This window comes from Bos javanicus, chromosome 4, assembly GCF_032452875.1.
Source record: "Bos javanicus breed banteng chromosome 4, ARS-OSU_banteng_1.0, whole genome shotgun sequence".
Classification (NCBI taxonomy): domain Eukaryota; kingdom Metazoa; phylum Chordata; class Mammalia; order Artiodactyla; family Bovidae; genus Bos; species Bos javanicus.
Window position 1 is genome coordinate 45,868,880 of NC_083871.1, and position 13,200 is coordinate 45,882,079.

The 13,200-nt window shown below is 37.8% G+C and overlaps 1 long non-coding RNA gene across 2 annotated transcripts in view; it reads right to left on the minus strand.

Moving 5' to 3' along the window:
- Nucleotides 1-11,702, minus strand: part of LOC133246021 (uncharacterized) — a 107,349-nt gene extending 95,647 nt beyond the window's left edge. For both annotated transcript variants that reach the window (XR_009735870.1, XR_009735869.1), the window contains exons 1-2: nucleotides 4,497-11,702; nucleotides 1,701-4,454 (exon numbers count right to left, since the gene is read on the minus strand). This is a non-coding gene — a long non-coding RNA (uncharacterized LOC133246021). The remainder of the gene's footprint in view (nucleotides 1-1,700; nucleotides 4,455-4,496) is intronic.
- Nucleotides 11,703-13,200: the final 1,498 nt, after the last annotated feature.

Below are 13,200 nucleotides of genomic sequence, written 5' to 3' on the forward strand. Positions count from 1 at the left end.
TTTACACAGTTCAATTTTATTTCAATCACTGCTTCTAAAATTATCTGTGGTAAGGGAACTTATAAATTTTTTTAATTAAAAAATATTGAAATATAGTTGATTTACAATGTTTGTGTTAGTTTCAGGTATACAGCAAAGTGATTTAGTTTTATTTATGTTCTTTTTTAGATTCTTTTCCATTATAGGTTATTACAAGATATTGAGTATAGTTCCCTGTGCTATACAGTTAATCCTTGTTGATGGTTATCTGTTTTATAGATTATACTATGTATAATGTACTATGTATATTTTAACTATGTATATGTATATTTTGTATGTATAGTTTTATATATTATACTATGTATAATGTACTATGTATATTTTAACTATGTATATGTATATTTTGTATGTATACTGTTTTATATATTATACTATGTATAATGTACTATGTATATTTTAACCCCAAACTCCTAATTTACCCCTCCCCTGCCTTTCCCCTTGGGTAACCATAAGTTTGTTTTCTATGTCTGTGGGTCTATTCTGGGGATCTTTTTTTAAGAGAAAAAAAAAGACAATCTTCAGTGGACCAACACTTCTAAATATTACAGTAGAAAGTATTACTAGAAAAATAAAAAATAGAAATATAAGAATGATAATTACATTAATAATAAAATATAATGTACTATTATTAAGTTCAAAGCAATATAATTAGTCTATCAAAATCCTGAGCATGAGTGCCAAGTCGCTTCAGTTGTGTCTGACTGTGACCCTATGGACTGTAGCCTGCCAGGCTCCTCTGTCCAAGGGATTCTCCAGGCAAGAATACTGAAGAATATTGCCTTGCCCTCCTCCAGGAGATTTTTCCAACTCAGGGATGGAACCTGAGTCTCTTATGTCTCCTTCATTGGCAGGCAGGTTCTTTACCACTAGCGCCACCTGGGAAGCCCCAAATCCTGAGCACTTACTTTTAATCTCTATTCTCACACCATGGTGGGCAAGTAAGGACAGCCAGAGAAAACAGGCTTTGAGAAGCATAGGACTAGACTTTGCTTCAGAGTTCACTCTGCTCTCCCAAGGCTCTCGGCATGCCCCTCCCCTTGTGCTCTCAGGTCGACAAGGCTGGCCGAGATGTTTTGCTAACTCTGTCCACAATCTCTCTCTCCAGGGAAGGCCTCCTGTAGAACTCTAGCACACCCTAGTTTAACAGAAGCCCAGTGAGCCGAACTTTGGAACATGGGGATAAAGCCTTATCTTTCCAAAGTCATTTATTCTTCTGAAAAACAGCAAGGCCACTGTTTTTCAGTTGATTTTATAGCTCATTATGCTCACTGTTGTTATTAAAACCACATATCTTAAAATGCAATATGCTTAATACAGTTTGTATATATGGTACCTGAGAACATCTAAAAATAAATTAAAAATTTGATCCATATGTATGAATGCAGTGAAGCAATATAGCTCTTATTTTATAGTAGTTGATAGCCTATTGTCTGGATACAGTAACACTAAGAATTGTATCTATTAAAAAGATGTGACCATTTAAAAATTGCTGAAAATGTTTTGGGGGATGAAGTTGAAATACAATTTGGAAAATAAAAAAGACAGTAAACTCATATTTCTCAAGACATTTAAAAAACATGATACAGGGAACGGAGTTCACATTTCAGTGTGCAGCAGTTTCTCCCCTTAACAATACCCTGACTGAGCTTTTGTAAACTTACCAGGCATTTGTTTTTAGTTTATGTACCAGATTTCTCCATGGAGATTCGTCCATAACATGAAGGCATTCAATATAGAAAATGACATGCAATGCCTTTATTCTTCCAGTTTAATTAATGCTGTGACAACCACTTGGCAGAGACTACAGTGGAGAGGAGGCCTCTGTAGGGAACTGCAGGTTATAAGCAGTAAGGAAACTGTCAAACTGTTCCTGGGATACAGCGTATCATAACTTCAAGCTTTTTTGTGGCATCACTGGAGATGAATTCCAAGGAGAACAAGCAAATTGAAAAATTAGATTGTTTAGTCTTAACAAAGAAGAAAGTTAATAATAATACAACTTGTAATTTTTTACACATTTAAGATTTCTAGAAAATGGTTTCCCACCTTAAAAAAAAAATCCCGAAACTAATACAATATTGCAAATCAACTATACTTCAATTATAAAAAAAAAAAAAATCCCAATATCCATTTAATCTATATTAGTTCTCAATACCCTGAATACTCTGCTTGAGGAATTCAAATTTCTTTCCTCTCTTCAAGGGGGATATTGAGCCCCATCACAATGCTGGGTATAGTGGTGAACACTACCAAGTCCCTGCTGCCATGAGTGAGCTGGAAGCAAATAGAGTAAACCATCAGATACAGGACAGATGGATGATGAACGAAGTGGGGGTGTCATTGTAGATAAGGGTCAGGAAGTTCTCTCTGATGCCTGAGCTGAAACTTAAGTAAGGGAGGGATGGAGAGCACTGGGAAAAGAGTGTTTCAGGTCACGGGAGCATAGAGTGCAAAGGGCTGAAGCAGGAGTCTGTTTGCAGAGAGCTTGGGAAAGAGCAAGAGGCTGGTGTGGGGGGAGCAGAGGGAGCAAGTCCAAAGTGGCTTAAAGAGCCCCAGGAGAGTTCTTTTTTTTTTTTTAAGATTATTTTTTATGCGGACCATTTTAAAAATCTTTATTGAGTTTATTACAATATTGCCTGTTTTATGTTTTGTTCTTTTGGCCATGAACCATGTGAGATCCAAATTTCCCACCAAGGATCGAACCCACACCTCCTGCATTGGAAGGTGAAGTCTTAATCTCTGGACCACCAGGGAAGTTCCCCCATGGAGGTACTTGAATCTATAAAACAAAGGCATCTTTGCTATAACAAATGTTTTCAAATGGCCCTTTTACTCTCTTGAAGTAAAAATCTGTAGATAATACAACATTCACTCATGATTTTAAAAAATTAATATAATACCCCAATTCCAGGAAGCAGTAGAAGGCCTTCAATAAAATAATTATTTCCCAGGCTATATGAATTAGTAGGATTCTTGCACCTGTACATCAAATCACTGTGAATGTGACAATGGGTTAATACCTATGTGTGGACAACTCAAAAGCACCACGTTTTCAGAGATTTTCTGAAATGGCAAGTACTCTTGGAAGAGTTCTGAGCAAAACAAAGTACAAACATTTCCTGAAGTATGCAACAGTTGCATTCTATATAATTAGGTGTGTGGCAAAAGACTATAAACATTAGTTTGTGTTTATATATAAAATGGAGTTAGGAGCTAGGTTTGATTCATAATTATCAATGACAGATTCCAGGACTTTTCAAAGGTTTTGCTGGATGCAGGACATTTTTGCATTGTGGGAATCTACTCTGAGCAGTGCACAGATGTCTGGCATTCCTGGTCCCTACTCATTAAATACCAGTAGCACTTCCACATACTTCCCAAATGCCCCCCAGTAGACAGTATCATCTCCTTGGAAACCATTGCGATAGGCTGTGACAGAGGTTTTGGATTTTATGTGAAGATGTTGGGGGTTTTGAGCATGGATACAAACCAGTGGTGTCCCACAGGTTATATAATGACAATGCTCTCTATCTGCCCTGTCCAATAACCAGGTCGCTAGCCACAGGTAGCTCTTGAGAGTTTGAAACATGGCTGGTACAACTGAGGAACTGAACTTTTCATTTTAATTTACTTAAATAGGCATGTGTGGTTAGTGGTTGCCATATTGGACTGGACAGTTATAGACGATATAGATTCTAACAAGCAGTATTTTTTTCTTTTGTAATCATTCTACCTCACCTTACTTTCATGATCATCTCTTTTTTATTCTACAAATATAACCACATTTGAAAAACTAATTCCTTGGAAAAGCTGGACTTGGAGTACTGCGCTGTCACTTTTGTAAGGGCTAATTAAGTAATAAACAATGGGGCCTAATGCCTCTTATGAAACATGGACCAGCAGTGAGCTGAGCCCTTCCCCAGAATGAAGGATGTCTGGATACAGGGGTGGATCTCACCGGTAAGCAAAATTACCTGGGGGACTACCTGAGGTTTAGAAGACAAAGCTATAGCAAAGTGAGGACTGAGAATGGGAGAACAGGGGAAATGAAAGCAGAGTTAAAGAGGCCAAGAGAGGAGCAGAATGATGCAAGAGAACAGCTTAACCTGAGGAGGGGGATTGGCAGCCTTTGAGAAATTATCCAGTATGCTCAAACCAGAGAGCAAAGTTATCTCCCTTCAGTTGCTGGCAGCTGGGTGGTGTGACCCCAGTTAGGTGAGCTTCCTTGACGACTGGAACCCTTCCTCACTCTTCTGGAAAGTATTCCTTGTTTCCAAGCTTTGCTCACCTGGTTCCTGCCCTTAGAATCTTACCAAGTCTGCAAAGTCCAGGCTACATGCCACCGCCTTCCCTGTATGCTGTCACCACACAATGGACTGTCTTTATTTCATCCAGTTGGATGGATCACCTTCCAACTCCTTCATTCTAGGAGTATATGTCATAGCATATACTACAACCTACATTCTAGGAGTATATGTCATGTAGTATATGTCATAGCATATACTACAACCAGGTGAAAAAAGTCTCCTCCAACTCCCCAAATGGATGGGCCCCTCCCCTCTCCTGAATGCCTGGCCCCTCCCTTGGTCCTGAAATAACAGTGGTGTGTGTTTATCCTACCCCACCCTGCTCTGCAGAGTGCCTGGCCAAAGTTTGATGAAAAGCTGTGAATGGAAACTTAACTACTTTCCTCCTTAGCAAATGAGTCCTTAGGTGCCCCTCAAAGGTGTCCACACTATTCACTAACACCTGTAAATAGGCTGCCTTACATGGCAAATAGCCCCCCAAAGGTGTTCACATCCTATTCACTAACTTGATAATATGCTGTCTTACATGGCAAAAAGGATTTTGCAGATATGACTGATTTTAGGATCTGGAGATGGGGAGATTACCCTCAATTATCTGGGTGGGCCCACTGTAATCAGAAGGGTTTACAGGGAAGAGGGGAGGCAGGAGAGGCAGAGAAGGAAAAGCGATGACAGAAGAGGTATCAGATTCAGAGAGGAATTTGAAGAAGGTATGCGGTTGCTTTTAAGACTAAGGAAGGTACCAAAGGAGGAATGTAGAATAGAATGTCCACAGAAGCCTAAATGAGATATATAATTAAAACAACCAATTTCAACTGAGGACTTGTTTGAAAAATCAGGGTGATATGCCCAGTCTTGTTAGGTGACAAGGCCAGAAAACCATCTGTCTATGGACATAAACAACTGTAAGTAAGCATCCTCATTTAAAAATGCCTTCATCAAACAATGAGCCAGAGATATAGTCACCTCTTCTCCTAATGTGGAAACAGGTAGAGGAAAATTCTGAAGGAACAGAATCAGCAGGAATAATTACATGATTTCACATGCCCCTGCCCCAAGCAAAACCTACTTGGACAGCTGCTGTTCCACTATGTGATGGTAAAGTCAAATTATGAGTTCCCCACTTCGCAGCATATATTTCAGCATTGCAGTTTGCTTTGTGCATACAAGAAATACATACTCAGTAGACTTGGTTATAAAGATGCTGTCTATAAGCGACATCTCTGAATTCATAAGGATATGGCTGGATGATCCTTTAAGTAAGTCACTCTGTCAGGTGAAGAAACACTCTTGTGATGGATGTTCCCATCTTTGTTTTTATTTTTTTTAATGTGCATGTTGGCTGTTATTTAGCAGTTATTTTCCACCTGTAACATCTCTCCTGTCCATTTATATTTTAATTTTACTGCTGCTGCTACTGATTTGTAACCAGAATAATTATTAAATGTCATGAATACAAAATTAATCCCATAGAGAATGTTTACAAACTTAGTTCACACATGAGCTAACCTAAGCCTCCTAACCTAAGCCCCAGCCTCTACTAAGCACTCCTCACCTTCAATATGCTACTGAATCACCCTTTTACGGGACTATTGTTTTAATTAATATACTTTTAGATGTATTAGTTTATAACAACTAGTCTGGGAAAGGCTTTCAGATGATTTCTTAAAAAAATATAGACAGCTAACAATTCTTATTAATTGTTTGTGAATGTACAGGCAGAAGGCTAGGATGCTCAGGAAATAATGTTCAAACCCTTGCTGTGTTCCTAATAAATTCATTACATTGTCTTAGCATTACAAGTCATAGATTTTTAAAGTAGTATATTATGATCAATGCATTTTCTTTCACTGACAGCATTTAAAATAGATCCCCATGATGACTGAACCCCACAGGGTCCCTACTAGCTGCTCATGACTTACTAGAAGACTGAAAACCCAACTGAGATTGACTGTGGGCTCACAAGCTTCCGCAGCAGCCTCTCATCATGACATAAGAGTATTTTCAATGGGGGAGAGGACATGCCTGGATTAAACCTGTCAGCACACCCGCCCCTTCCCCATACATGAACTTTCTGGATTGTACTCCCCTTCTGAGATAATCAAGAGCAAAGCTTCAAATGAGAAACAGACAAACTCTTCACTGCAAATATTTTGGGGCCCCTTAGAATACAATGTAATGCAAATATGCTGACTCTACATTTGGCAAATGATAAGAGACCCTGAAGTTGATTGTTATGTTGTCTACCGTTCCGTTAATTAGGATTTCAAGGTTTATCTCAAGAATTCAACCTGTGATGTTTACAGTTGCTAGAGAACACAGTATTGAAGATGCACCAACCAATGTAGCCTCACTAAAAATGCAGCCATGGTATAATGGTACAGTATGGCTTGGGTTTAAAACCTGGCTCTGTACCTTGCTTACCTGGCCGTTGGAAATACCTCTTAATTTCTCCAAAACATTGGTTTCCTCATGCACTTCCCTACAGATTTACTGAAAATATAACAGGGCTTTTAAAAGTAGGAGCTTCCCTGGTGGCTCAAATGGTAAAGAATCTGTCTGTAATGCAGGGACCCAGGTTCAATCCTTGTTGGGAAGATCACCTGGAGAAGGAAATGTCTACCCATTCCAGTATTCTTGCCTGGAGAATTCCATGGACAGAGAAGCCTGGTGGGCTCCATCCAGTCCATGGGGTCGCAAAGAGTCAGACATGAGCAACTAACACTTTCTTTCTTAAAAGTGGGAAATTTAAACCTAGGGTTTCATTTTCCCTTTTTTAATTTTTACCTTTTATATTAATTATTATTTTCAATTCGATTCTGTTATCTTGTTTACCAATGAGTCAGTAATACTCATTGACTCATGGAGTAGATCCCCTATGGTCTAGAACAGAGAATCACTGCTAGGTTTGAGGGTTTTGTTTTGTTTTTGAAGTAAAAATAAGAACATAATAGTGAAATGAATAAACTGCATAACTCTGTAGACTACAGATCAATTGAATTTTTCTATACACCAGTGTAACCGCCACCTAGGTGAAGATAAAGACTATTTCTAGCACTGCAGAAAGTTCTATAATATTCTTTTTCAGTTTATAACATTATAACCACCACATTTGGAGGTAATCATTATTCAGATGACCATGAATTTGTTCCTATTTCTGGCATATCTCACTCAACATAATGTCTATGATATTTAACCATGCTGTTGTGGATTCATTATAAGAACACATAAACAATTTAAAAATTCTTTTTCCTACTGATGAATATTTCATTGCTTTCAGTTTTGACAATGATGAATGAAGCCACGAAGAACATTCTTAAATGCATCTTTTGGTGGGCAAACACAGAAGTTTTGAGCATATAACTTAGGACTGGAATTGTAGTGTCTTAGTCTGGTTTTGGTATCAAGGTAATGGTGACTTCAGAGAATGATTTTAGGAGTGTTTAATCGTTTTCAGTTTGTTTAGCATAGTTTGAGGAAGATAAGTATTAGCTCTTTGTTCTGCTTGGTACAATGGTCCTGTGAAGGTGGCTGATTTGGGGCTTTTATTTGCTGGGGGCTTGCTTACTGGTTTAAATTACAAATTTGGTCTGTTCAAATAGTCTGCTTTTGACTCAGTCCTGGCAGGTGTATGTTTCTAGAAATTTGTCCATCTCTTTCAGTTTGTACAGCTTGTTGGCATATAACTATTTGTAGTATTCTTTCATGACTTTTTAAAATATCTGTGGGATCAGTTGTTATTGCTCCACTTTACTTGGGTCCTCTCTCTTTTCTTATTGGTGAGCCAGGCTAAAGGTTTATCAATTTTACTCATCTTTTCAAAAAGCTAAACTTTGGTTTCATTGATTTTTTCTATTGTTTTCTTTTGTCTTTATTGCATTTATTTCCTTTCTGATCTTCATTACTTCCTTCCTTCTGGTGACTTTGGGCTTTATCCATCCTTTTTCTAATTCCACTTTCTTTAGATGGTAGGTTAGATTATTTCAGATTTGTTTGTTTCTTGAGGAAGTTCTCCATCCTATAAACTTCTCTTAGGACTGCTTTTGCTACATGCAGTGGGTTTTGGAGAATTTTGCTTCCATTTCATTTGTCTCAAGGTATAGTCTGACTTCCTCTTTGTTATCTTTATTGACCCATTTGTTTTTTCATAGTATGTTGTTTACTTTCTACATGTTTGTTATTTCCCTTTTTTCTTTCTGTAATCAATTTCTAGCTTCATACTGCTGTGGCCAGAAAAAATGCTTGGTATAATTTTTATCCTCCTGAATTTGTTGAGACTTGTTTTGTGGCTTATTCTGTGATTTATCCTGGAGAACATTCCATGTGCATTTGGGGAAGAAAAAGTATATTTTGCTGTTTTTGATTAGAATGTCCTGTAGATATCTGTTAAGTTTAACTGGTCTATTGTGTCATTTAAGACTGTTGCCTTATTCTGTGTATGTATGATCTGTCCACTGATGTTAGTGGGTGTTAAAGTCCCCTACTATTACTGTGTTATTGTCAATATCTCACTTTGTCTGTTGTTGTTCAGTCGCTAAGTTATGTCTGACTCTTTACAACCCCATGGACTGCAGCATACCAGCCTTCCCTGTCCTTCACTATCTCCCTGAGTTCATTCAAATTCACATCTATTGAGTCAATGATGCCATCCAACCATCTCAATCTCTGTCACCTGCTTCTCCTTTTGCTCTCAATCTTTCCCAGCATCAGGGTCTTTTCCAGTGAGTCAGTTCTTTGCATCCAGTGGCCAAAGTATTGGAGCTTCAGCTTCAGCACCAGTCTTTCCAAATACTTAGGGTTGATTTCCTCCAGGATTGACTGGTTTGATCTCCTTGCTGTCCAAGGGACTCTCAGGAGTCTTCTCAAACCACAGTCCAAAAGCATCAATTCTTTGGGATTCAGCCTTCTTTATGGTCTAACTCTCACATCCATATGTGATTACTGGAAAAACCATAGCTTTAACTATACGGACCTTTGTTGGCAAAGCGATGTTTCCACTTTTTAATACACTGTCTGGGTTTGTCAGTTTTTCTTTCAAAGAGCAAGCATCTTTTAATTTTGTGGCTGCAGTCACCATCTACATTAATTTTGGAGCCCAAGAATATGAAATCTGACCCTGTTTCCACGTTTTCCCCATCTATTTGCCATGAAGTGATATGTCTGGATACCATAATCTTCATTTTTTAAATGTTGGGTTTTAAGCCAGCTTTTTAACTCTCCTTTTTCACCTTCATCAAGAGACTCTTAATTCATCTTCACCTTCTGCCATTGAAGTGGTTATCATCTGAATACCTGAAGTTGTTGATATTTCTCCTGGCAATCTTGATCCCAGCTTGTGAGTCATCCAAACTGTTAGTATTTGCTCAATATATTTAGGTTATCCTGTATTAGGTGCATATATGTTAAGCATAATATCCCTCTTTTGCATCAATCCCTTTATCATTATATAATGCCATTCTTTCTCTTTATAACCTTTGTTTTAAAGTATACTTTGTCTGATATGGGTATTGCTACCCCTTCTTGTCATTTCAGTTTGAATGAAATATCCCCATTCCATTCCCATTCAGTCATGTGTATCTTTAGCTCTGACGCAAGTCTCTTGGGGTGACATATAGATGGGTCTTATTACTTCTTTATCCAATCAGTCATCCTATGTCTTTTGACTGGAACGTTTAGTTCATTGACAGTTAAAGTAATTATTGATATGTATGTACTTATTGCCATTTCACTACTTGTTTTCTGGTTATTTTTGTAGTTCTTCTCTGTTTTTCTTTTAGTTCTTCCCCTTGTGGTGTGATGATTTTCTGTATGCTTGTGTTTCCTTCTTTTTAGTTTTTGATTTGTGATTACCAGGGGATTCATATATATTAATCTGTACTTACTGTTTTAGACTACTAATTATTTAAATTCAAACACATTCTAAAAGAATATCTATATTTTTTATTCCCTTCCCCAACACTTTGTGGTTTGATGTCATAGTTTACATCTTTATTTTTATCCCTTGTTTATTATAATTATGTTGGTTTAATAATTGTCTTTTAAGCTTTGTACTGGCCCATATACGTGGTTGACCCTCAGTCCTTACCATATACTTGCCTTTCTAAGTGGGATTTTCCCTTTCCTGTAGATTCTTATTTTCCACTTAGAGGAGACCCTTTAACATTTCTTTTAGGGTAGGTTTCCTATTGATGAACTGTTTCAGTTTTTGCTTGTCTGAGAAGTTTCTTACCTCTCCTTTGATTCCAGATGCTAATCTTGCTGGATAGAATATTTTAGGTTGCAGATTTTTTCCTTTCAGGACTTTGGATATATCATGTCACTCCCTTCTGACATGCCAGCTATCAGAGAAATCAGCTGATAGCCTTTTGGGGATTCTTGTACACAACACTTTTTCTTTTGCGGCCTTTAGAATTCTCTATTTTAAATTTTTGTCATTTTAATTGTGATGTCGTCTTTTGAGCATGGGTTCATTTCGTTTGGGACTCCTGTGTTTCCTGTACCTAGATATGTTTCCTTGTTTAGGCGTTGGAAGCTTTCAGCCATAATTTCAATAACTATATATTCAACCACTTTCTTTCCCTTCTGGGACCCCAATAATGTAAATATTACTGTGTTTGATGTTGTCCCAGAGATCCCTTCAGCCATTCTCATTTTCCATACTGTTTTCATTTTGGCTGCTCTGAGTGATTTCCATTATTGTATTTTCCAGGATCACTTATGCATTCTCTGTATCACCTAATGCATAGTTAATTCCTTCTAATGTGTTTTTCATCTTAGTTATTGTATTCTTCAGCTCTGTTACTTTTAAAAATGTATTTTATAGTGCCTTGTTAAAATTTTCACTGCATTCTTCTTTTCTTAATCACTTTGGCATTCTTATTACTAATGCTTTGATATATGGTAAGTTGTATACCTCTGTTTCTTTTTTTCAGGGGCTTTCTCTTGCTCTGTCACCAGAAACAAAGTCCTCTATATTCTCATTTTGCTTAACTTTCTCTGTCTCTATGAAATTAGGTGAAACAGTTACCTATTGTAGTCTTGAAGGAGTGTCCTTGTGTGGGAACAAAGCCATATAGTCTGCACGTGCCCAGTTACTTTGGGGGGAGAAGCTGGATCTGGTGTGAACACAGTCACACCTTCCCCCAGCATGTGCAGTCAACTATCACCTTGGTAGTAATAGGACTGGAGATAGAGGGCATTCTAGTGTCAGTTGTGGACTGAATACATTTTTTTCCTACACACTATATATGTATTAAAGATAATGTATATGAATTGTCTATCATGATGCCAAGCACATAAATGTTCACCTGGTAATTATCACCATTACAATCATTTAGTTTTACCAGTGAAAAGAGAGTGAAAGAGAAAAATAAAAATAAATTTCTATATCAAATGGCAATATGTGTCCAAGTAATCCCGTGAGCTTTTGCCCTCTTCTTCCTTAATCAGGTAGCGCTTATTTATTGTAATGTAATGATACAGCCACAGTTAAGAGTTTTAATCATTAGATAGGCCTGTCAGTTTTACTCTGTTCTGTCTCCTTCAACTTTCACTAATGAACCATTCATGATGGAAATTAAAGGAGAATCACTGCAAACCAACCCAGCATCTGTAGCCACAACTCCAAACATGTTCTCCACTGAGCCTGATTCAGTGGTGCATTTATCATGATTAGGGTAAAAAACAACAAAAGGTAGATGGATATTTTCAAAGAAAAAAAGTGACTAATATTGTACACTTAGGGCTTCCCAGGTGGTGCAGCTGCTAAGGAATCCGCCTGCCAATGTAGGAGCTGCGGGTTTGATCCCTGGGTCAGGAAGATTCCCCTGGAGAGAGAAATGGCAACCCATCCCAATATTCTTGCCTGGAAGATTGCATGGACAGAGAATCCTGACGGGCTATAGTCCAGGGGGTTGCAGAGTTGGACATGACTCAGCATAATGACATAAGGAATTTTTATTTTACTAAAGAAATGCAGCATATTGCCTTTTCATTACTTTTTACTTCTGAAATGGAAAGAACACAAATTCCTAATAGTAAGAACAGCTCTAAAAGAATGGGCTTTGGGAATTAATTAGCATATTCAACCAGTGAACTCAATATTTAGAGGTCATTTTGTCTGGACTGGGCATCGTGTAAATTGCTTTACCTAAATCTATGACCCACTTACTCCTTTCCTGTAATTTTTCTTTTTAATGCTGCAAAGATCATTTGAAATTTTAGTATTAATGTTAATAACTTGGTATTTGCTATTTCAGTATTTAAAGAATAAAATTCCAGTCATATCATGAATCCCATCTTCCCATGGAAAGATGTGATCGAAGATTCCTTACAGTTTAGAAGCAACTCCCCAGGGATGGGGTTTATCTTCTGGGGGGTAGGGATGGGGCGGGGGGTTCTGAATGCTCCTGGGCTGGAACTCTGAGTAAGTAGTTTTTTGACCCAGGATATATGATCATAATTCTTTCACATACACATTTCCCTTATACATTCCCCTTTAGATATTGAAAACCCCAGAATTTATGTCTCCAGCCTGGGCTTCTACCCCAAGCCCCAGACTTGTCTAACTGCCTCCTTGACATCGCTAACATGACACCTAACAGAAATCTTTAACTTACTATGTCTACACCTGAACTCCTGATCTTATCTCTCCTCCACGCTTCCAGATGGTCAGGTCAAAACCCCCGGAATCATCCCTCTTTCTTTCAACACTGGCACCCACCAATTAATCAGCAAGTCCTCTAGATATTTCTTTTAAATTATATTCTAAATTTGACAACTTCTCACCACTTCCACTGCTAACACCCTTATCTGAGCCACCATTATCTCTCACTTACATTATTTTAATATCCTT